This window comes from Hyla sarda, chromosome 3 (assembly GCF_029499605.1).
Source record: "Hyla sarda isolate aHylSar1 chromosome 3, aHylSar1.hap1, whole genome shotgun sequence".
In the NCBI taxonomy this organism is placed as follows: Eukaryota; Metazoa; Chordata; class Amphibia; order Anura; family Hylidae; genus Hyla; species Hyla sarda.
Genome location: NC_079191.1, coordinates 311,356,437 through 311,380,532, shown reverse-complemented (window position 1 = coordinate 311,380,532; position 24,096 = coordinate 311,356,437). Strand labels below are relative to the sequence as shown.

Genomic DNA, 24,096 nt, shown 5'->3' with positions numbered 1-24,096 from the left:
GTAACGTAACATAATGTATATATCATATTGTTACCTATGTAAATGCAAGCAATATTAAAACATTCCTTTTCATCCATTGCAAATTCCTTTTTTAAACATAGAGAAATGAAAGAAGAAACTATGAGTTTGAAAACCTTTAGGCTATGTTCACACACCAGAATTTCTGCATGGAATTCTACATGAATTTATAGCCAATACACTTAAATGGGATTATGTTGCCCCACTCACACAGCAGAATTTCCACTGCAGAATTTCCGCTGCAGGAATTCCAGTGAAGTGAATGAGCAATTAATTTCTGCCGAATTTTCATGCAGAATTCCATGCAGACATTCTGCAGTGTGAAAGTAGCCTTAGGAGTGTAGACATGTGCTGTGGTAAATGCTTCTAGGGGGAGATTACTGCCTATTAGAGGGATTACTTCATGCTTTGGTCACTAAATGGAGAAATATCAGCCCTTGCCTCCTTTTTGGCATGAGCACTGCAGATCCTCAAAAAAGTTATACATTTGTGCACAGAAATGCCGATTTTTAGAAGAAAATCAGAATTTATTTGCAAAAAAATATGCAACTTTTGAGGATTTGTGCTACTAGTGCAAATGTCCCACATTATGTTATAAGGATTGGTAGCAGATATGCCTGCACGATATATCACAATCCCAAACATTTTGCGATAATTGAGGATTGCGATATGTCGATATTGGCCTTGCGAAAATGATGCGATTATTACCTGCGGCTCCGGTGGCGGATCAAACGGCTCCAGCGCAGGCAGGTCCAACGGCTCCGGCGGCGGCTGTATTCTATGATCCCCTGTGGCGCGGTCCTGGCCCTACACTGTGCGGCCGACTGTCTCTCCTCCAAGCAGTGCCCAGTGCTGGGAGGAGGTGAATTAATCCCTCTACAACTGGCTGCCGTATGTATACTGGTGCGGCTGATGTATGAAGCAAACTCATACTGGCTAATCCCGGACATCATCGGAAGCTGAATTCGTCCCTCCTGGAGGAAGTGGAGGTAATCAGGTACCTTTAATGTAGTAGTAAGTCAGAGTGGTGGGAGATATTCAAGAAGTGGGTTGCGGGGTTCTTACGCCAGCTCTCGAGCCTCAGGTCCCTGAACAGGTATCATCTGTATCAGGGTCTGAGGAGGACACTCGAGCTTCTCGTCTCGACTGGAGGTAGCCGAGCGGATATATCCAGAGTGAAGTCCTTGCTGATGGGGTGTCAGTACGAAAGGCACGCATCTTTGTTTTTTGAGAGGGATTACGGGAGGTACCGCTCGCCTGACCCTTACAGAAACTGCAAGAGGTCAGTGAGTAGTCGGGTTTCCTGGCTGAAGCCATTCCTGAGCCAGGGGTAGACCCCTCTCTTGGTGCTTTGGCAGAAGAGATCAGGGAAGAGGAAGTGAGACTGGCGATCGAGGGGCTTGCCCCTAAGAAGTCGCCAGGTCCAGATGGCTTAACATCCGAGTGGTACAGGACCTTTAAGGAGTCTTTAGCTCCCCTCTTGACTGAGGTATTCAATGAGTGTCTCTCCTTGGGCACTCTGCCGAAGTCAATGAGGAGGTCAGCCCTGATTCTTCTCTCAAATGGTAAAGATCCCAGCTGTTTTGAGAATTGGAGGCCCATAGCTCTTCTCAATACGGACAGGAAGCTTCTGGCTAAGATACTGTTTAATCGGCTGGTGAAGTTTGCACCCTGGCTCCTTTCGGAGGCCCAGCACTGCCCTGTTCCAGGCCGAAGCACCTTAAGTGCTGTCCTTAGTGTCAGGCCAGCAGTGAAGCGGAGTAGTGCAGGTCTCTGGAAGGGGTATTTGCTGTCCTTGGATCAGGCCAAAGCATTTGATCTGGTGAACCACGAGTACCTCTGGTCCGTCCTCCTGAGATATGGCTTACCGAGTACTTTTGTTAATTGGCTTAAGATCTTGTATGCAAGGGCAGAGAGTTTCCCGCCGGTGAACGGGTGGTCTGGCCACTCTTTGAAGTAGGGTCCAGAGTCCGCCAGGGTTGTCCTTTGAGCCCGCTCTTATATGTGTTTGCAATCGATCCCTTCCTTAGGAAGGTGAGTCGCGGACCATTGGCGGGAGTCGGGATGAGTCTGGCGGAGCCGGCTGCTGCCCAGAGAGTGGTGGTGTACGCTGACGATGTCACTATTTTTGTCTCCTTGAGAGAGGAGGTCGATGTGATTATGTCGGAGGTGGACCGCTACTCGGAGGCATCCGGGTCTAAGATCAACCGGGATAAGTGTGAGAGTCTCTGGCTGGGATGATTATCCCACCAAAAACTGGGATGGTAAGCCTAAGGATGCCGCTCAGAGGGTGAACCAGTTGAAGGGTTTGTCTTTGACCCTCAGGGAAAGGGTACACCTGATCAAATCGTACCTGCTCCCTTTGTTTATCTATCTGGGCAGCATATGTATCTTGCCAGAGGCTTACTACACTAGGATCTACAGCCTGTTTTTCCAACTGTTATGGGGGAACAGGTTGAACCTAGTCAAGTGGGAGGTTACATACCGCACGAGGAGACTAGGGGGTTTATCTATGGTAAACCGGGTGGTGTTTTTAACAAACACCTTCTTGAAAGCTAACATCGCAAACCTCTGGAAAGAGAGGGCTTCTCTGTGGGTAATCTCCTGCAGGGAATGGTTTCGGCCTTTCTTCCAGGAATGGGAGAGAGGAGGGTAAGTGAAGGACCTCCGTATGCCCCATGGATATCTTCCGGCTTATGCTACCCCGACTCTGAAGGCGATACATCGGTGGGGTCTGGGAGTGTGGGAGATCAGGACCCAGTCAAGGCTGGCCCTTGACAAACGGGTTCTGTTGACCCACTTCCCGAAGCCTCTGGCGCTCAGTGACTGCCCAGGTCGGGATCTGAGGGTGGGGTTGGAACTGCTTTCAGGGGAAGCTATATGTAAGGGACAACCTGAAGTACAGGAATTATGATGACCGGGGATGTCCCCGAGAAGAGTGCAGGGACACGCTGGAAAGCATGGACCACTTCCTGCTTCATTGTCCCTTTTAATATAGGGGTTTACAACAGGTTGAGTGCTTCCATCGGCTGGAGTCAACTTGCCGCCCTTACCTATCCGTAGTGGGCTTATGGGGCATTCAGGACCCTGGGTGGCCGAGACCGGGGCACTTTAGTCTTAGTTAGTTTAGTGGTTAGGTATTACACATGGAATGCACAGTGTTTAATGTCGACCCAACAGAAAATCCTCTCTGAGGTGGAGGTCTGTAGGGATCTTGATGGTGACCTCGGGAAGATCAGGTCTTTGGAGTATGGTAGTCTTGGTACTAGTAGGGCTTCTCTCCTGTGGAGAGGTTTTTCTTTTGATGTGCCCTAGGTACTATGCCCTTAAGGTAAAGTACCTTAATTTTGGCCAAGGATAGTGTATATATGGTAGGGTGAGTATAGGGTCAGTTTCATGTAGGGATAGCGATAGGGTTAGAAGTTGATAGGGAAAGGAATTTAAATTAAATTTTATCAGGATTGCCATCCTTCTTCCTGGTGGGGAGGCTATGCATGTCACCTAAGCCTTTTTTTTTTTTTTTCTGTGGACTGACTGTAAAGGGCTTGCAGGCAACCAAACTTAAGCCTTGTGGGGGGTTTTTGTGTTGTGCATTGTTGATATTGTTCTGTTGTAGAATGTATGTATATATATATATATATATATATATATATATATATATTGTTTTGTTTATATCTAGGTGGGAAGGGGGATGTAGTTTAGGTTGGGTGGGGATTTTGGGGGGTGGTGGTGTTCACCTTGGTTTGAGTTCATGGAGCAGAGAGGGACTCCAGGACTGGAGTCTTTCCGGTGTTTTTTTTTTTTTTATTCAATAATTTTTTTAGTATGGGTCAGTTATGGACAAAAAGTGGACAAATCTATGGACTCTGACCCATGTCCAGAGGGGGTGGTGGGTGATGGGATATTTTAGTAAAGGCTTTTTTTCTGTGTCATTCTGTTATTATATATATTTTGTATATCCCTATGTATAAGTATTTTTATGCAAGTATTTTGCATAATTTTAAAGGCAGTCGGACTAGTTTCTTTAGTTGGATTATATTTAGTTAGGGCAGTTAGCCATATTTTTTCTTTAGTTATTTAAAAGGGGGGGGGGGGAATTCTAATCCAAGTTGGATTATTTTTAGTTAAAGGAAATCTGTCATCAGAATCACCCGCACTTAACCTGTTACACAGGCTTGTAGTGCGGGTGATCCTGATTAAAACGCTTCTTACCTCATTAAAAACTGTGCAGCGGTTCGCCAGATATCTTCATTTTTAGTTATAAGGTATTCCCAGGCTTGGGACTCAGTGGGAGGTCCGCAGCATCAGCACGGACTCGCTTACGTCATTTTCGCCGGGCGGAGCAGCTGCCCGGCTCATGAATATTCATGGCTGCATCATCGCAGTCTTCCTCCTGGTGTAGGTCACGTAGGTAGCGCCGCGCATGCGCCACGCGCCGTACACCCAGAAGCGGCGTTCTCCTGCATATAGATATGCAGGAGAATGCCGCTTCCGGGTGTACGGCACGTGGCGCATGCGCCGTGCTACCCATGTGACCTACACCAGGAGGAAGACTGCGATGAGGCAGCCATGAATATTCATGAGCTGGGCAGCCGCTCCACCAGGCGAAAATGACATAAGCGAGTCCATGCTGATGCTGTGGACCTCCCACTGAGTCCCAAGCCTGAGAATAACTTATAACTAAAAATGAAGATATCTGGCGAAACGCTGGACAGTTTTTAATGAGGTAAGAAGCGTTTAATCAGGATGACCCACACTACAAGCCTGTGTAACAGGTTTAATGCGGGTGATTCTGATGACAGATTTCCTTTAACCCCTTCATGACCCAGCCCATTTTCACCTTCATGACCTGGGCATTTTTTGAAAATCTGACCACTGTCACTTTAAACATTAATAACTCTGGAATGCTTTTACTTATCATTCTGATTCCGAGATTGTTTTTTCGTGACATATTCTACTTTATGTTATTGGTAAAATTTCACTGATATTTGTATCCTTTCTTGGTAAAAAATCTAAAAATGTCATGAAAATTTTGAAAATTTAGCATTTTTCTAACTTTGAAAGTCTCTGCTTGAAAGGAAAATGGATATTCCAAATAAATTACATATTGATTCACATATACAATATGTCTACTTTGTGTTTGCATAAAAAAATTGACATGTTTTTACTTTTGGAAGACACCAGAGGGCTTCAAAGTTCCGTAGCAATTTTCCAATTTTTCTCAAGATTTTCAAAATCGTAATTTTTCAGGGCCCAGTTCAGGTTGGAAGTGGATTTTAAGGGTCTTCATATTAGAAATACCCCATAAATGACCCCATTATAAAAACTGCACCCCCCAAAGTATTCAAAATGACATTCAGTAGGTGTTTCACAGGAATAGCAGCAAAGTGAAGGAGAAAATTCAAAATCTTCATTTTTTACACTCGCATTTTCTTGTAGACCCAATTTTTGAATTTTTACAAGGGGTAAAAGGAGAGAAATCACCCTAAAATTTGTAACCCAATTTCTCTAGAGTAAGGAAATACCTCATATGCGTATGTAAAGTGTTCGGCGGGCGCAGTAGAGGGCTCAGAAGGGAAGGAGCGACAATGGGATTTTGGAGAGTGAGTTTTTCTGAAAGGGTTTTTGGGGGGCATGTCCCATTTAGGAAGCCCCTATGGTGCCAGAACAGTGGACCCCCCCCACATGTGACCCCATTTTGGAAACTATACCCCTCATGGAATTTTATAAGGGGTGCAGTGAGCATTTACACCCCACTGGCGTTTGACAGATATTTGAAACAGTGGACTGTGCAAATCAAAAATTTTATTTTTCATTTTCACAGACCACTGTTCCAAAAATCTGTCATACACCAGTGGGGTGTAAATGCTCACTGCACCCCTTATTACATTCCGTGAGGGGTGTAGTTTCCAAAATGGGGTCACATATGGATATTTATTGTTTTACGTTTGTCAGAACTGCTGTAACAATCAGCCACCCCTGTGCAAATCGCCTCAAATGTACATGGTGCACTCTCCCTTCTGGGCCTTGTTGTGCGCCCCCAGAGCACTTTGCGCACACATATGGGGTATCTCCGTAGTCGGGAGAAGTTGCATTACAAATTTAGAGGGTCTTTTTTCCCTTTTACCTCTTGTGAAAATGAAAAGTATAGGGCAACACCAGCATGTCAGTGTAAAAAATTTATTTTTTTACACTAACATGCTGGTGTAGACCCCAACTTCACCTTTTCATAAGGGGTTAAAGAAGAAAAAGCCCCCCAAAATTTGTAAGGCAATTTCTCCCGAGTGCGGCGATACCCCATATGTGTCCCAAAACTGTTGCCCTGAAATACGACAGGGCTCCAAAGTGAGAGAGCGCCATGCGCATTTGAGGCCTGAATTAGGGATTTGCATAGGGGTGGACATTGGGAATCATTGGCATAGAATACCCCTAACAGGCTGCCTCCAGCTGTTGCAAAACTCCCAGCATGCCTGGACAGTCAATGGCTGTCCGGCAATACTGGGAGTTATTATTTTGCAACAGCTGGAGGCTCCGTTTTGGAAACAGTAGCGTACCAGACATTTTTCATTTTTTGGGGGGGAGGGGGGCTGTGTAGGGGTATGTGTATATGTAGTGCTTTTTATTTTAGGTTAGTGTTAGTGTAGTGTAGTGTTTTTAGGGTACAGTCACATGGGCAGAGGTTCACAGCAAGTTTGCCGCTGGAAGTTTGAGTTGCAGCGCAAAATTTGCGCCATCTCAAACTTGCAGCACTCACTGTAAACCTCCGCCCATGTGAGTGTACCCTGTACATTCACATTGGGGGGAGGGGGCAAACATCCAGCTGTTGCAAACTCCGAGCATGCCCTTTGGCTGTCCGTGCATGCTGGGAGTTGTAGTTTTGCAACAGCTGGAGGAACACTGGTTTGGAAACACTAAGTTAAGTAATAAACTTTCAAGTGTTTTGCAACCAAACTTAGTGTTTCCAAACCAGTGTGCCTCCAGCTGTTGCAAAACTACAACTCCCAGCATGCATGGTCTGTCAGTGCATGCTGGGAGTTATAGTTTTGCAACAATTGCAACAGCTGAAGGCACTGAGGTAGGAAACGGACAATGTTTCCCAACTAGTGTGCCTCCAGTTGTTGCAAAACTACAACTCCCAGCATGCCCAGACTGCCCAGGCATGCTGGAAGTTGTAGTTCGGAAATATTTGAAGGATCAGATGTTGCCGAACTACAACTTTCAGCATGCTTGGGCAGTCTGGGCATGCTGGGAGTTGTAGTTTTGCAACATCTGGAGGTCCACAGTTTGGAGACCACTGTATAATGGTCTCCAATCTGTGCTCTTCCAGATGATACAGAACTACAACTCCCAGCATGCCTGGACAGACTGAGCATGCTGAGATTTGTAGTTTTGCAACATCTGGAAGAGCACAGATTGGAGACCATTATACAGTGGTCTCCAAACTGAGGACCTCCAGATGTTGCAAAACTACAACTCCCAGCATGCCCAGAAAGCCAAAGGCATGCTTGGAGTTGCAGTTTTGAAACTCTCAGAGGCAGCAGTGAGATCGCTTTACGGCGATCTCACTGCTGCCAATGAAGATGCCGCACTGCTGCCGGAAACTCACCTCCGGGACGCAGCGCAGCCGGGACCGCATGGAGGACGCCGGGACCGCTCGGACGGGTAAGTGACGCCGGGGGACGGGTCAGGGACACTTAGCAGAGCGGTGTGTGTCCCGATCCCCGTGATCGGGACTCACACACCGCGCTGCTAAGTATTTGCATAGCGAAACGCTGCTATCAGCTAGTCAGATTTGACCAGCTGATAGCAGCGATCGCTGGGGGGGGGGGGATGAACCCCCCCGTGGTCGCACGGTAAGATGGCTGGCTATCAGTGATAGCCACCATCTTTCCGGGCGCTGCGGGATGCCGCGAGTAGCGGCAGTAATGTTCATGACGTACCTGTATGTCATGGGTCGGGAACACCTTGCCACCCATTACGTACAGGTATGTCATAGGTCGGGAAGGGGTTAAGGCAGTTAGCCACATTTTTCTTTTGTTATTATTAAAAAAAAATTGTGAGGTTATGTTTCTTAGCTTTTGTAACTTTTTTTTTTTTTGATCATGGCGAGGTAAGCTTTATTTATGTTCGTAACGATTGTGTGTGTGTGTATTAGATATTATAGGTAGGTTATAATTTGTTAGTTTACTTGGGCTGGCCAGTTAGGAAACTTTGAGTTGTTATTTAGAAACGGAAAGTTTGTACTTATATACAGTTTTGCTCATTTTTGTTACTGTCAATTGGACTTTGCATTCTGTAAGGTTATTTAAATTTATAATAAAAGAGTTTCAGTGTGTGAGATGAGCTATGATTGGCTAAGGCTGCTTTGACATTATATAAATATCTCCGTCATAAAAATTTTGAAAATCGACTGTTAAAAAATCCCTAACGGCCGCTGGAAAATCCCATTATAGTCTATGGGATTTTTCTAATAGCCGTTTTAACCAATTATCACCCGTTATTAACCCCTTCATGACCCAGCCCATTTTCACCTTCATGACCTGGGCATTTTTTGAAAATCTGACCACTGTCACTTTAAACATTAATAACTTTGGAATGCTTTTACTTATCATTCTGATTCCGAGATTGTTTTTTCGTGACATATTCTACTTTATGTTATTGGTAAAATTTCACTGATATTTGCATCCTTTCTTGGTAAAAAATCTAAAAATGTCATGAAAATTTTGAAAATTTAGCATTTTTCTAACTTTGAAAATCTCTGCTTGAAAGGAAAATAGATATTCCAAATAAATTACATATTGATTCACATATACAATATGTCTACTTTGTGTTTGCATTAAAAAATTTACAAGTTTTTACTTTTGGAAGATATCAGAGGGCTTCAAAGTTCCGCAGCAATTTTCCAATTTTTCTCAAGATTTTCAAAATCGTAATTTTTCAGGGCCCAGTTCAGGTTGGAAGTGGATTTTAAGGATCTTCATATTAGAAATACCCCATAAATGACCCCATTATAAAAAACTGCACCCCCCAAAGTATTCAAAATGACATTCAGTAAGTGTTTTAACCCTTTAGGTGTTTCACAGGAATAGCAGCAAAGTGAAGGAGAAAATTCTAAATCTTCATTTTTTACACTCGCATTTTCTTGTAGACCCAATTTTTGAATTTTTACAAGGGGTAAAAGGAGAGAAATCACCCTAAAATTGGTAACCCAATTTCTCTTGAGTAAGGAAATACCTCATATGCGTATGTAAATTGTTCGGCGGGCGCAGTAGAGGGCTCAGAAGGGAAGGAGCGACAATGGGATTTTGGAGAGTGAGTTTTTCTGAAAGGGTTTTTGGGGGGCATGTCCCATTTAGGAAGCCCCTATGGTGCCAGAACAGTGGACCCCCCCCCCCACATGTGACCCCATTTTGGAAACTATACCCCTCATGGAATTTAATAAGGGGTGCAGTGAGCATTTACACCCCACTGGCGTTTGACAGATATTTGAAACAGTGGACTGTGCAAATCAAAAATTTTATTTTTCATTTTCACAGACCACTGTTCCAAAAATCTGTCATACACCAGTGGGGTGTAAATGCTCACTGCACCCCTTATTACATTCCGTGAGGGGTGTAGTTTCCAAAATGGGGTCACATGTGGATATTTATTGTTTTGCGTTTGTCAGAACTGCTGTAACAATCAGCCACCCCTGTGAAAATCGCCTCAAATGTACATGGTGCGCTCTCCCTTCTGGGCCTTGTTGTGCGCCCCCAGAGCACTTTGCGCCCACATATGGGGTATCTCCGTACTCAGGAGAAATTGCGTTACAAATTTAGAGGGTCTTTTTTCCCTTTTACCTCTTGTGAAAATGAAAACTATAGGGCAACACCAGCATGTCAGTGTAAAAAATTTATTTTTTTACACTAACATGCTGGTGTAGACCCCAACTTCACCTTTTCATAAGGGGTTAAAGAAGAAAAAGCCCCCCAAAATTTGTAAGGCAATTTCTCCCGAGTACGGCGATACCCCATATGTGTCCCAAAACTGTTGCCCTGAAATACGACAGGGCTCCAAAGTGAGAGAGCGCCATGCGCATTTGAGGCCTGAATTAGGGATTTGCATAGGGGTGGACATAGGGGTATTCTACGCCAGTGATTCCCAAACAGGGTGCCTCCAGCTGTTGCAAAACTCCCAGCATGGCTGGACAGTCAATGGCTGTCCGGCAATACTGGGAGTTATTATTTTGCAACAGCTGGAGGCTCCGTTTTGGAAACAGTAGCGTACCAGACGTTTTTCATTTTTTGGGGGGAGGGGGGCTGTGTAGGGGTATGTGTATATGTAGTGTTTTTTACTTTTTATTTTAGGTTAGTGTCAGTGTAGTGTAGTGTTTTTAGGGTACAGTCACATGGGCAGAGGTTCACAGCAAGTTTGCCGCTGGAAGTTTGAGCTGCAGCGCAAAATTTGCGCCATCTCAACTTGCAGCACTCACTGTAAACCTCCGCCCATGTGAGTGTACCTTGTACATTCACATTGGGGGGAGGGGGCAAGCATCCAGCTGTTGCAAACTCTGAGCATGCCCTTTGGCTGTCCGTGCATGCTGGGAGTTGTAGTTTTGCAACAGCTGGAGGAACACTGGTTTGGAAACACTAAGTTAAGTAATAAACTTTCAAGTGTTTTGCAACCAAACTTAGTGTTTCCAAACCAGTGTGCCTCCAGCTGTTGCAAAACTACAACTCCCAGCATGCATGGTCTGTCAGTGCATGCTGGGAGTTATAGTTTTGCAACAATTGCAACAGCTGGAGGCACTGAGGTAGGAAACGGACAATGTTTCCCAACTAGTGTGCCTCCAGTTGTTGCAAAACTACCACTCCCAGCATGCCCAGACTGCCAAGGCATGCTGGAAGTTGTAGTTCGGCAATATCTGAAGGATCAGATGTTGCCGAACTACAACTTCCAGCATGCTTGGGCAGTCTGGGCATGCTGGGAGTTGTAGTTTTGCAACATCTGGAGGTCCACAGTTTGGAGACCACTGTATAATGGTCTCCAATCTGTGCTCTTCCAGATGTTAGAGAACTACAACTCCCAGCATGCCTGGACAGACTGAGCATGCTGAGATTTGTAGTTTTGCAACATTTGGAAGAGCACAGATTGGAGACCATTATACAGTGGTCTCCAAACTGTGGGCCTCCAGATGTTGCAAAACTACAACTCCCAGCATGCCCAGAAAGCCAAAGGCTGTCTGGGCATGCTGGGAGTTGCAGTTTTGAAACTCTCAGAGGCAGCAGTGAGATCGCTTTACGGCGATCTCACTGCTGCCAATGAAGATGCCGCACTGCTGCCGGAAACTCACCTCCGGGACGCAGCGCAGCCGGGACCGCATGGAGGACGCCGGGACCGCACGGAGGACGCCGGGACCGCTGGGGACACCGCTCCGACGGGTAAGTGACGCCGGGGGACGGGTCAGGGACACTTAGCAGAGCGGTGTGTGTCCCGATCCCCGTGATCGGGACTCACACACCGCGCTGCTAAGTATTCTGATAGCGAAACGCTGCTATCAGCTAGTCAGATTTGACCAGCTGATAGCAGCGATCGCTGGGGGGGTGGGGGACGAAACCCCCCGTGGTCGCACGGTAAGATGGCTGGCTATCAGTGATATGTCATGGGTCGGGAACACCTTGCCACCCATGACGTACAGGTATGTCATAGGTCGGGAAGGGGTTAATAAGGGCCGTTATTTTGTGACAAGCGATAGTAACGGGAGAAATAGTGCATGGACTATTTATTCCGTTCATTCGCCCATCACAAAATAACGGCCATTATTAATAACGGGTGATTACAGGTTAAAACAGGTTTTAGAAAAATCCCATAGACTATAATGGAATTTTCTAACGGCCGTTTAACAACCGATTTTCAAGATTTTTTATGAAGGACGTTTATAACGGAGGTATTTTTATAGTGTGAAAGCAGCCTAAGGCTGCATACACCCCCCTCAGCACTCCAGACTGCATTTCCTGATTTTGGACTTCTGCCAGGCTGTGTGTGTGCTATAGAGATATAGTGGAGCAGGATCTCCTATTCTGTGTGTGCAGTATATGGGATCCATCATTAAGGTTACTCTCCATCTAATAACTCAGGGACACTTCGAGTATACACACATGACAGCTTATCCTGAAAAGTTATCTAAAATGGGGCAATTGGCATTAGCCTCATGGCGTTTTTGGCCTTCCTCTAGATCAACACAGTATGGTTCTAGGTAGAACTCAATGGACTCTTGTCACGATTCGGCTGGCAGGAGGTGGATCCTCTTTGCCAGAGAGGGATTGGCGTGGACCGTGCTGGTGGACCGGTTCTAAGTTGCTACTGGTATTCACCAGAGCCCGCCGCAAAGCGGGATGGTCTTACAGCGGCGGTAGCAACCAGGTCGTATCCACCAGCAATGGCTTAACCTCTCTGATTGCTGAAGATAGGCGCGGTACAAGGGAGTAGACAAGAGCAAGGTCGGACGTAGCAGAAGGTCGGGGCAGGCAGCAAGGATCGTAGTCAGGGGCAACGGCAGGAGGTCTGGAACACAGGCTAGGAACACACAAGGAAACGCTTTCACTGGCACAATGGCAACAAGATCCGGCGAGGGAGTGCAGGGGAAGTGAGGTATAAATAGGGAGTGCACAGGTGAACACACTAATTAAGCCAACTGTGCCAATCAGTGGCGCAGTGGCCCTTTAAATCGCAGAGACCCGGCGCGCGCGCGCCCTAAGGAGCGGGGCCGCGCGCGCCGGGACAAGACCGACGGAGAGCGAGTCAGGTACGGGAGCCGGGGTGCGCATCGCGAGCGGGCGCCACCCGCATCGCGAGTCGCATCCCGGCTGGGAGAGGTATCGCAGCGCACCCGGTCAGCAGGTCTGACCGGGGCGCTGCAATTGCGAGGATATTGCGAGCGCTCCGGGGAGGAGCGGGGACCCGGAGCGCTCGGCGTAACAACTCTTGTCTTTTTTTCATCCTTACAAACTATGTTACTATGTAAAATTGCAAGAATTATCAATTATCAAACATCAATTGACAAAATTCATCAACACAGTTAAGATAGTTGTCATGACCGACTAGGGGACAGGGAGAGTAGGCCCTAATTGACCCAAAAAGACTCTCCCTGCCTATTTGCCCATCCATCCTAAACAATGAATCGACAACTGGGTGCAGGTCCCTTCCTGCGCTAAAGTGCAGTGGCATAAAAATACAAAATATACATAGTTGGTCACAGGCCAGAACAAAGATGGAAAACAACCAGACAACCAGAAATACCAAACAGGATACAAATACTAACAGGGAAGAATATAAACAGGCAAACTGATACAGGAATATAGGAAACTGTTCACACTGGAACAGAGAACAAACAAACTGGACACCCCACTCCACAAAAGGAGTAGCCATTAATAATAAAGCCAAATAGGCTATTGGCCAGCGGACACAATTCACCGTGTGGATAAAATCCTGACCCAGTAGGAAACGGAAATATAATACATGAAAGACTAGACTAGAACTGGATGAGTCTGAATAGACTCCAGAATAACGAATAACAGGAATATAACATACAGAGCACGCCAACTATATATATCTCATGAGGTGAGCGACTTTCAAAGACATGACTCACGTTTCTTGAAATGGAAATTCATCCGACTTTATTTTCTTTTTTCCTTTTTGCAAATAAATAGTCTCACAGGACCTTCATATTAAATGGAAAACAGCAGCATTTTCAGTATGTTCACCAGTCATGGCACAACGTTTCAGGGGCGGACCCCCTTAATCATGTGCCATTAAACTAACAGACATCATAGTATAGCACTGAATAACCAGCACCAGAATCCAGGAGAACTCTGGTTAAATAACTCCACCTGAGTTCTCATTCGTTCAGAGCATTAACTATTCCCTATCCAGGTAGAATAGCAAACTGCTCTGAATAAACTAGTGTGTGAATACAAACCTAAACAGAAAAATACAAAAACAAATTAACGGACATTTACAACAGTTTTCTGCATAATTGAATCATGTCAATGGTTTATAGAGTCTTTCCAATCCTGCTTGTAATTAAACCAGGTACAACTCAACTTCCTCTGTAGCATACAGCAGCTGATAAGTGCTGGAAGGACTAAGATTTTTTTTATAGAAGTAATTTACAAATCTGGCACCAGTTGATTTAAAAAAAATTATAAAAAGGGAGTACCCTCTAAAAACTGGACATATACCATAAGTGCCACTCACATACTGGACATATACCACATGTAGACTTGTGGAAAAAAATTAACCATATCAGCGGGCGCTGCTCAGAACTCCACTATGTTTATTTAAATAACCAATAGACGCATTTCAGAGGGTCGATCCTCCTTCCTCAGATGCCAGTCTGAGGAAGGAGGATTGACCCTCCGAAACGCATCTATTTGTTATTTAAATAAACATAGTACTTTCTAGCACTTTAACCCTATCTTGGCTTCCATCTTGATGCTTCTGGAGTTCTGAGCAGCGCCCGCTGATAAGGTTAATTTTTTATACAAGTCTGCATGTTTCCTATGGGAGAAGTCCTCTTCTATCCCATCCGCACCTTGGGCCCAGCAGTTCGAACCCAGAAGATTTCTTCATACCCCATAGGGGTGATATGCGCATTTTCTCCATAGCCAGGTGAGCGGCCACCTTATAGAGCCCTCCTTATCCTGTCCTCTGCAGGGACTACGGCACCTTGGGTAATACACGAGGCGCTGCCCTCCTTGTTTTTTATTTTTTCCTTATTAGGTCTCATATACCACATGTGTCACATACTGGACATATACCGCTTATGTCACTCACATACTGGACATATACTGCATATACCACTTACAAACTGGACATATACCACTCACATACTGGACATATACCACATGTCCCACTCACATTCTGGACATATACTGCATATGCCACTGAAATATTGGACATATACCACTCACATATTGGACATATACCGCATATGTCACACAAATACTGGACATTTACCATATTCTGCATGGTTCCTGATCTGTATCTGACGGCCTGTTATGTGATGTGGTCATGTGACCGCACCGCATGACGTGGCCGGTGACGCAGATCCCGGAAGTAGCACCGGCCGGACGTGTCCGAGGAGGACGCCACCCCCAGGACGAAGGACATCCTGAAACGTGCATTGGGGTTGTTGCTCCAGCAGACTTCCATATCTTTTATTGTTTTTTATTGGGTATGTATATGTATTCATGTGTGCATTTGATTGTCATTGTAAATGGGATAGATCCATGGTTCCCATAGCTTGGAGCACTTTTTCATATATGAACATCTACCAATATATGTTTATTAATCATTATATGGGTCTGTTCTGGAGTGACGCCTACTTATTCACCATTCAGTGGAGTTTTTTTGTATTCCCTGTTACACCGAGCGCTCCGGGTCCCTGCTCCTCCCTGGAGCGCTCACGGCGTTCTCCTCTCTGCAGCGCCCTGGTCAGACCCGCTGACCGGGAGCGCTGCACTGACGGCGGGGATGCGATTCGCATAGCGGGATGCGATTCGCATAGCGGGATGCGCCCGCTCGCGGATCGCATCCCAATCTACTTACCTGTCCCGGTCCTGGCGCGCGCGGCTCCGCTCTCTAGGGTGCGCGCATGCCAGCTCTCTAAGATTTAAAGGGCCAGTGCACCGCTAATTGGTGCCTGGCCCAATCAGTGTAATTAGCTCACCTGCTCCTAGCCTTTATTACCTCACTTCCCCTTCCCTGCATTGCCGTATCTTGTTGCCCTTGTGCCTAGTGAAAGCGTTTTCTGTGATTGCCTTACCAGTGTTACCAGACCTTCTGCCGTTACCCTTGACTACGAACCTTGCCGCCGGCCTTGACCTTCTGCTACGTCTGACCTCGCCTCTGTCCAGTCCTTCTGTCCCACGCCTCTCTCAGCAGTCAGCGAGGTTGAGCCGTTACCGGTGGATACGACCTGGTTGCTACAGCCGCAGCAAGACCATCCCGCTTTGCGGCGGGCTCTGGTGAATACCAGTAGCAATTTAGAACCGGTCCACCGGTACGGTCCACGCCAATCCCTCGCTGACACAGAGGATCCACCTCCAGCCTGCCGAATCATAACATTCCCCTTTATTTATGTACACTTTTTACAAGATTTTAATGCATATCGGTATATTACGATACCGATACTAGAACGTCGGTCTTAACCTCTTAAGGACCAAGCCCATTTTCACCTTAAGGATCAGGCCAATTTTATTTTTGCGTTTTTCATTTTTTCCTCCTCGCCTTCTAAAACCCATAACTCTTTTATATTCCCATCTACAGACCCATATAAGGGCTTGTTTTTTGTGTGACCAATTGTACTTTGTAATGAAACCTCTCATTTAACCATAAAATGTACGGCGAACCCCCCCAAAAAAATTGTAAAAAAAATGTTTATATACATATTTGGTATCGCCGCGTGTGTAAATATCCCAACTATTAAAATAAAATGTTAATGATACCGTACGGTGAACGGCGTGAATGTAAAAAAAAAAAAGTCCAAAATAGCTGCTTTTTTATAACATTTCCTTCCAAAAATAATTTATAAAAAAAGGTTTAAAAGTTTTATATAAGCAAATATGTTATCAATAAAAAGTACAGATCACGGCGCAAAAAATTAGCCCTCATATCGCCGCTTATACGGAAAAATGGAAAAGTTATAGGTCTTCAAAATAGGGGAATTTTAAACGTACTAATTTGGTTAAACAGTTTGCGATTTTTTTTAAGCGCAACAGTAATAGAAAAGTATGTTATCATGGGTAACAATTTAATCGTATTGACCCAAAGAATAAAGAACACATGTCATTTTTACCGTACATTGTACGGCGTGAAAACGAAACCTTCCATTGGCAAAATTGCAGTTTCTTTTTAATTTCCCCACACAAATAGTATTTTTTTGGTTGCGCCATACATTTTATGGTAAAGTGAGTGATGGCACTACAACGGACAACTGGTTGCGCAAAAAGCAAGCCCCCATACTAGTCTGTGGATGAAAATATAAAAGAGTTATGATTTTTTGAATGCGAGGAGGAAAAAACGAAAACGTAAAAATAAAATTGAGTCCTTAAGGCCCAAATGGGCTGAGTCCTTAAGGGGTTAAATGTATGTATAAACATATATGAAACATATCACATGTCACTGGTGTGTTATCAGACATCTTTGTTTTTATATTATCAACTCATCATAATGACCATCTACACAAACTTCACCTTGTCAACCATTAGGCAATTAAAAAAGGACCAAATGCACTGCATAATGTTACCATAATTATATTGAATACATAAATCACGTGATAAAATTACCCTATTACATTTCCAATCTAATACAGTGGATATAATGGGCAAAGTTCTCTGGTGGTCCATAGGTCTATCAGCCATCCTATCGCACAGGAAATATATTGCAATGAGATTTCTGACTCCATTCCCAGTGTTTGCAAATAATTCTAGAGCACCAGAAAATGGATCGCTACATCATATTGCTCATACCTGAACTGGACTGAAAACAGGACTGCACCAGTGACGGAAGTCTCCAAAAATCACAGCTGCTTCTGATGGGTTCACGATAGCTGCGGTATAAAAACTCCCATGGGCCACAAGGTTTTAAAGTACCAGTGCCTGTGATTAATAAAAAAAAAATATATATATATATATATAAGTAATATATTAAAAATAGGACTGCATGAAAGTGCATTAAATAACCAGAATACTGATCACATAATAAAATGAGCCATCCACACACTAGACAAGTCTATACACTAATAGGCAGATTTACTTGTAGTACTAAATTTGTAATTTATGCACTGCTTGTAGTTTATATCATGTCAGAGTGCTGCGTATGCCTCAATCTACAATAAGGATGAATATTATTTACCAATCTCCCAACATTTTGTTGAGGCAGGACATAATATTAGCAAATTTCGTTTTAGTATTATAGACCATGTTCCCATGCTCAATTTGAAACAATTTATGTAACTAGCCACATAAAATGGATTAGGCGATTAGCCCAGGTTTTCTCCTTCTTCTCCCTTTTTTTCTTTCTTCCTTCCTTACCACTTCCTTTGATTTTATCTTCCTTCCTTTTTACTTTCTCGCTTTTTGTCACCTTCCACCAACCCTCTATTCCCATTCACCTATTTTTTTTTATTACATTTTTTATTTTCCATTTTTTACTAATAATTGGAATAATTTTAATCTTACAGAGTTTCCCTTTTTTGGCCTTTCTTTTTTTTTTTCCTTTTTGTTTTACATCTTTCTTTCTAGTAGTTCCCCTGCAGAGTTTTTCATGGGACTTACGAGTGGTAGGATTTAAAAAATAATATTAAATATTGTATATTCTTATTTATTGTTTGATAATTTACAGGCACTAGCACTTTAAAACCTGATGCTTCAAGGGATTGTTTACACTTCAGCTACTATTCATTGGAATAACAACATGTTCCCAGCAGAAGCAGTGGTGAATTTAGCTGAAGATTCCACTATAATCTTCTTTACGCCAAAGACACAGCTCAAGTTGACAGATATGCTGTTAAGGCGTATGCGCAGACTGCTGGCGCAGTGCTGTATTCAATCTGAAATCTCTTTATTTTATCACCATTGCAATATGTTTCCTGCACAGTAAGAGGGCAGAAGGCAGTTTTACCTGCTGAAACATTGCACTGTATGATGATAGATTAAATAAATACAGCTCAAGATATCAGTGAACCGTTAACCCCTGGCTAGATTGTGATCTTCCTGTTTTATTTGTGAAATGCCCCCTGGCTCTACTGTGCACTCCTTCTCCACCTCACACTTCACAGAGCTGTGGCATTTTCCCGCGGTACACTGCTCACATAGCTAGAAGTGCCGGAGCAGTAGTGTGTGCCGTACAAAACTCTGCACAATAGTAAAATCATAAATCTTTATAAAGTACACAGAATATCTTGGTTTAAAAAAATATGTAATTTTAATACACAATCTGTCCCCTTACCACTCTATCAGTTTTACCAACCAGAATGCCTACAATTGTTGCAAAACTTGGCATGCTGGGAGTTGCAGTTTTGCAACAGCTGGAGGCACCCTGGTTGGTAAACACTCTGTACATGTACAAGAGCTGAGTGTGTGATCATGTACATGTGGCAGAAATGAGTATGCTGCATGTGTATGGAGCAGAGATGAATGTGTGCTTAAGTGTATGCATGACCACGCACACACTCAGCTCTGTTGCATACACACAATCACACACTCAGCTTTGCTGCATACACATGCTCACACACTCAGCTCTGCTGCATACACATGATCACACACTCAGCTCTGCTGCACACACCCAATCACACATTCAGCTCTGCTGCATACACACAATCACACACACAGCTCTGCTGCATACACATGATCACGCACTCATCTCTTCTGCATACACCCAATCACATACCCAGCTCTGCTGCATACATAGTCACACACTCAGCTCTGCTGCACACACACAATCACACACTCAGCTCTGCTGCATACCCACAACCACACACTCAGCTTTGCTGCATACACATGCTCACACACTCAGCTCTGCTGCATACACCCAATCACACACTCAGCACTGCTGCATACACATAGTCAAACACTCAGCTCTGCTGCATACACACAATTACACACTCAGCTCTACTGCATAGTCACACTCAGCTCTGCTGCATACACACAATCACACACTCAGCTCTGCTGCATACACACAATCCCATGATCAGCTCTGCTGCATACACACAATAACACGATCAGCTCTGCTGCATATACATGATCACACATATACATAGACCTAACAGCTGTACATCCTTCTCCCTCCCTGCACATACAGTGGTATTCTTAGCTGTACTATTACCATGATTACATTACACAGGTGCAATCTCTTGCACTCATCAAGAACTGCAGGACTGCAGGAAATGGAATTGGTGCCAATGTGCGTAAAAATGTGATTACAGCCTTATCTATATCCATCCAAAATCTAGGTTTTCGTATAATCTGTCTGATAATTTTGAAAATGACATTTAACTATGTGTAAAATCATGTGATAAGAACCAGTATAATAAACATATATAGTGTATCTCATGATGGGGTTTGCTCTTACTGAGATGAATAGGTTTGTGCTGAAAAGAAATACTGGAATTTCTCCATGTTTAGCATGAGATCATAGCTATTTGAGTACTTCCAGCTTCAAGGAATGTGACAGTAACAGCAAATACTACTTCTGCTTGATACGTTACAGGCAACCTTCCATATAAGGTGAAAAACTTGAAATGTAGCCTATGAAATATTATTGTTTCTAAGACTCTGGTTAGAAGTAAATGATGGACAAATGTTGTATTAAAATCTATTATAACAAATATTTATTGTGAGTCCTACCTTGATAATTTTTTTGTATCTATGTATCCCTGCTTTAATTATATGCTGACAAAACAGAGATCAGGTCGTACTTTCAAGGTAGGTGAGACGAACACAGGAACTAGACAACTACAGAAAATGAAAGGTCACTATTGAACATAGTACTTAAATTCTTGGAAATTGGCACATTCCAATCTCGTATCTATTATTTTTTTCTGGAAAACTGCATTGGTTATCCAAAGTTAATTTCAACATTGAAAGTTTTTGTTTATAGATCCAAATTGGTAACCATGATGAAAATACTGCAATTATACTATTCTGCTGAGCGAAAGTTGTGTTCTATTTAGTGTTCACACATCCTAGGAATTGGTAAACAAAAATTGACCTGTATGCATAACAGGCCTAACAGTAAGTTATGGAAGTTAATGTAATGAAAGCAGAAATAATGTTCAAGCATAATGACCTATGATAAGGGCCGAATTTTGATGGTTAGACGACAGGGTCAGAATATCAAGGACAGGTCTTGTGGCATTTACCTGGTATACAGTGGTTAGAACCTACCAAAACTAATCCAGTAAAGGACAACAGAGGCATGGATGCCCAACACTTAAAAGGAACAAGTGCTAGCTAGTATAGCACAAACTGCTGACATTTTTTTGGTTGTGATAGGAAGGTCCCTAAACAAGCAATGCATCACAGCTTGTTGTATATAGTGTTGAGTAGCCACATAACAGAGTGCACACACTAACCCCAGTTCATCACTGAAATCACCACTTAAGTATCTGAACTGGACCATGGACCATGGCTAGACGTGTGTGTGTGATGCATTATGGGAAAAAAGCAAGCTAACAATGTGGAGGAATGCTCTGGACAATGTTTTTCTGGAAAACCCTAGCTCTTGGCATTCATGTAGATGTTACTTTGACATGTAACACCCACCTAAACATTGCAGCAGATCAAGTACACCCCTTTCTGCAGGGTAATAATAAGCATCTTTGGGATGTGCTGGAAAAACAAGTCAAATTCACAGAGTCCCAAGCAATTAGATAGTAGTGTTAAAGTTTTCTTATATAAACAAACAATCTCTGGCCTAGTGGGCATTTTGTAATACTTATAAGATCTTGCACATAAACTGATGCTCCTGGGCCCCATTGCAAAACATAGCATCCAACCCCCGCCAACACACACTATGATGTTTGATGATTGTAATACTGGTGTCTTTGCAATCCTTACCTCTATGGCCCTGTGTGTTTGCGTAAAAATATGCAACATATTTAATTGCACGTGGATTTTAGGGCTAAATTTATTCTCACTGACATCACTTTTATATAACAGGCTAAAAAGGCAACAAGAGAAGACTGTATATTTATACATCTCCCCAATGTATACAAACTCATATGCAAAGGATTAAATGTGTTTATATACTTGTATAGTGCATATATTTATACATCTCTCTCAGTGAGTTATGTTTCATCTGTTCCCCAGTTGCTCATTGTGTATGCTGCAAAGAGCAGGAACATGTGGCTCTTCTGCTTAAGTGTATGATCATTATTGTTGCAAGCATAGCTAGGTTTCGTGCTATTTATGTACAACCCATAGACAGTACTTCACAAAGGAGAAATAAAACTCAGACTACAGGTCTACTTTGGCCACCACACTTAGCAGGCCTAAAATACTGTAATCTTTGGCTTGTGTCCACATTAGCCCTAGCCTAAATGAATTCATATAGGGTTCTATGAAGAAATGTAATCATAATAAATTAGATTGTTGTCCAGCAAAGGACAACCCAAATTTGAAGCAGATCTGGTGCTTTCTGCTAGTAAACATTCTTGCTGCCAAATAACTTATTACAATCTATTAAAGGAGAACTCCGGAATAGGAAAATTATCATCCATATTGCCTGCAGTAAAAAAAATAAACAGGTACATACCTTCGCACAGAGAAAATTTTGGGAGAGGCTCTTATCAGACTAGTGACCTACGACCCGAGCAACTCAAATGGCACCTATACCCACAATGTCGAAAATGGAAAATAAATAGTAAAGAAATTGAGGCTCAGGGTGTAGAATAAATGGTAAATACATTTATTTATATTTATATATGAATTTACACAATGTTAAAATTTAATATGTGTACCATGACTCACAGGGCCCTTTAGGGTCAATGGAAATACAAATAGATAGAGGCAATATTCAATCAAAAATTGCAAAAATGCATTACAAGGGCCCTGTGAGTCACGGTACACATATTCAATTTTAACATTGTGTAAATTCATATATAAATATAAATACATTTATTTACCATTTATTCTAGACCCTGAACCTCAATTTCTTTACTATTTAGTTACATACCTTCCTCCGGTAACCGGCTCCGGCCTCCGCCGCGATCCTCTTCCTGGTTGCAAGTGGTCGGCGAGACATACCGTACTCAGCCAATCACTGGCCACAGCTAAGTCCCGCCTCGGCCAGCGATAGGCTGAGCGGCAGTGTGAGAACGCTTCAAGACACACAATTTTCACTACACCGGCACCTGCTGCCGGGGCCAATAACAACACACTGCTGCTCAGCCTATCGCTGGCCAGGTCGGGACTTTGCTGCAGCCGGTGATTGGCAGTATGGCTCGCCGACCACCGGCAACCAGGAAGAGGATCACGGCGGAGACCAGAGCGGGTTACCGGAGGCACCGGGGAGCGAAGGAAGGTATGTACCTGTTTATTTTTTTACTGCCGGCAGTATGGATGATAATTTTCCTATTCCGGAGTTCTACTTTAATGGCATGACCTGAGAATACTAACATTTCAGATATAATTAAGGAGGTAATGTGTTTTCAGCAATTATTATTTGTATAATAAAAATGAATTCAATACATCAGCAATACTCATCCCCAGCACATCTGCAGACTAGGGTTACATGCATGTTTCATGTCTCCATTGGTCCAAATATATCTCCAATATCTGCATAAAGCAACATACATACACAAATGTATGTACATATAGCAGAGAGGACAACAAAGAGCAGTCAATGAGGGGGGGGGGGGGGGGTGACCGGCAACAGAGAAAAACTTATACAGTGATCCCTCAACTTACAATGGCCTCAGGTTACAATATTCGCAACATAGAGTGGTAATTTCTGTACCATTGTAACTTGAAACCATGCTCAACATACATTGTCACAGAATGTCCAGATCTGCGCAAAGTGGCTGGAAGACATGACCAATCAGAATGGGCATTTCACGGGTAAGACAATTGCATGTATTGACTGGCTGTCTGGTAGCGTGTCCCTACAGTACAAGGAGGTACTGCATGTTCAGTACTACTCTTCCTGTGCCAGGGTTAGCTGATCCCTTGGACACCAAGTGAGGGCAGCTCCTGTTCTGCTCTGAAGTAGCTCCTGTCCCCTACAAAGACAGTGATTTACAACCTACATCAGCTCTTTCTTACTTTTAACCCCTTGAGGAACGAGGGTTTTTCCGTTTTTGCATTTTCGTTTTTTCCCTCTTTGTCTTTAAAAAATCATAACTCTTTCAATTTTGCACCTAAAAATCCATATGATGGCTTATTTTTTGCGCCACCAATTCTACTTTGTAATGACGTCAGTCATTTTGCCCAAAAATCTACGGCAAAACGGAAAAAAAAAATCATTGTGAGACAAAATTGAAAAAAAAAACGCTGTTTTGTAACTTTTGGGGGCTTCCGTTTCTACGTAGTACTTTTT

The 24,096-nt window shown here is 43.5% G+C and overlaps 1 protein-coding gene across 4 annotated transcripts in view; it reads right to left on the bottom strand.

Annotated features, from left to right (window-relative positions):
• TIAM2 (TIAM Rac1 associated GEF 2) overlaps positions 1-24,096 on the bottom strand; it is a 488,869-nt gene that overhangs the window by 367,530 nt on the left and 97,243 nt on the right. For 2 of the 4 annotated variants that reach the window (XM_056567049.1, XM_056567046.1), the window contains exon 2: positions 17,529-17,657. The exons of 1 other annotated variant lie outside the window; for it this stretch is intronic. The gene's annotated coding sequence lies outside the window, so the exon portion shown is untranslated. Of the gene's footprint in view, positions 1-17,528; positions 17,658-20,405; positions 20,425-24,096 lie in introns of those variants that run through there. One more of the 4 variants, XM_056567047.1, reaches the window with a different exon arrangement.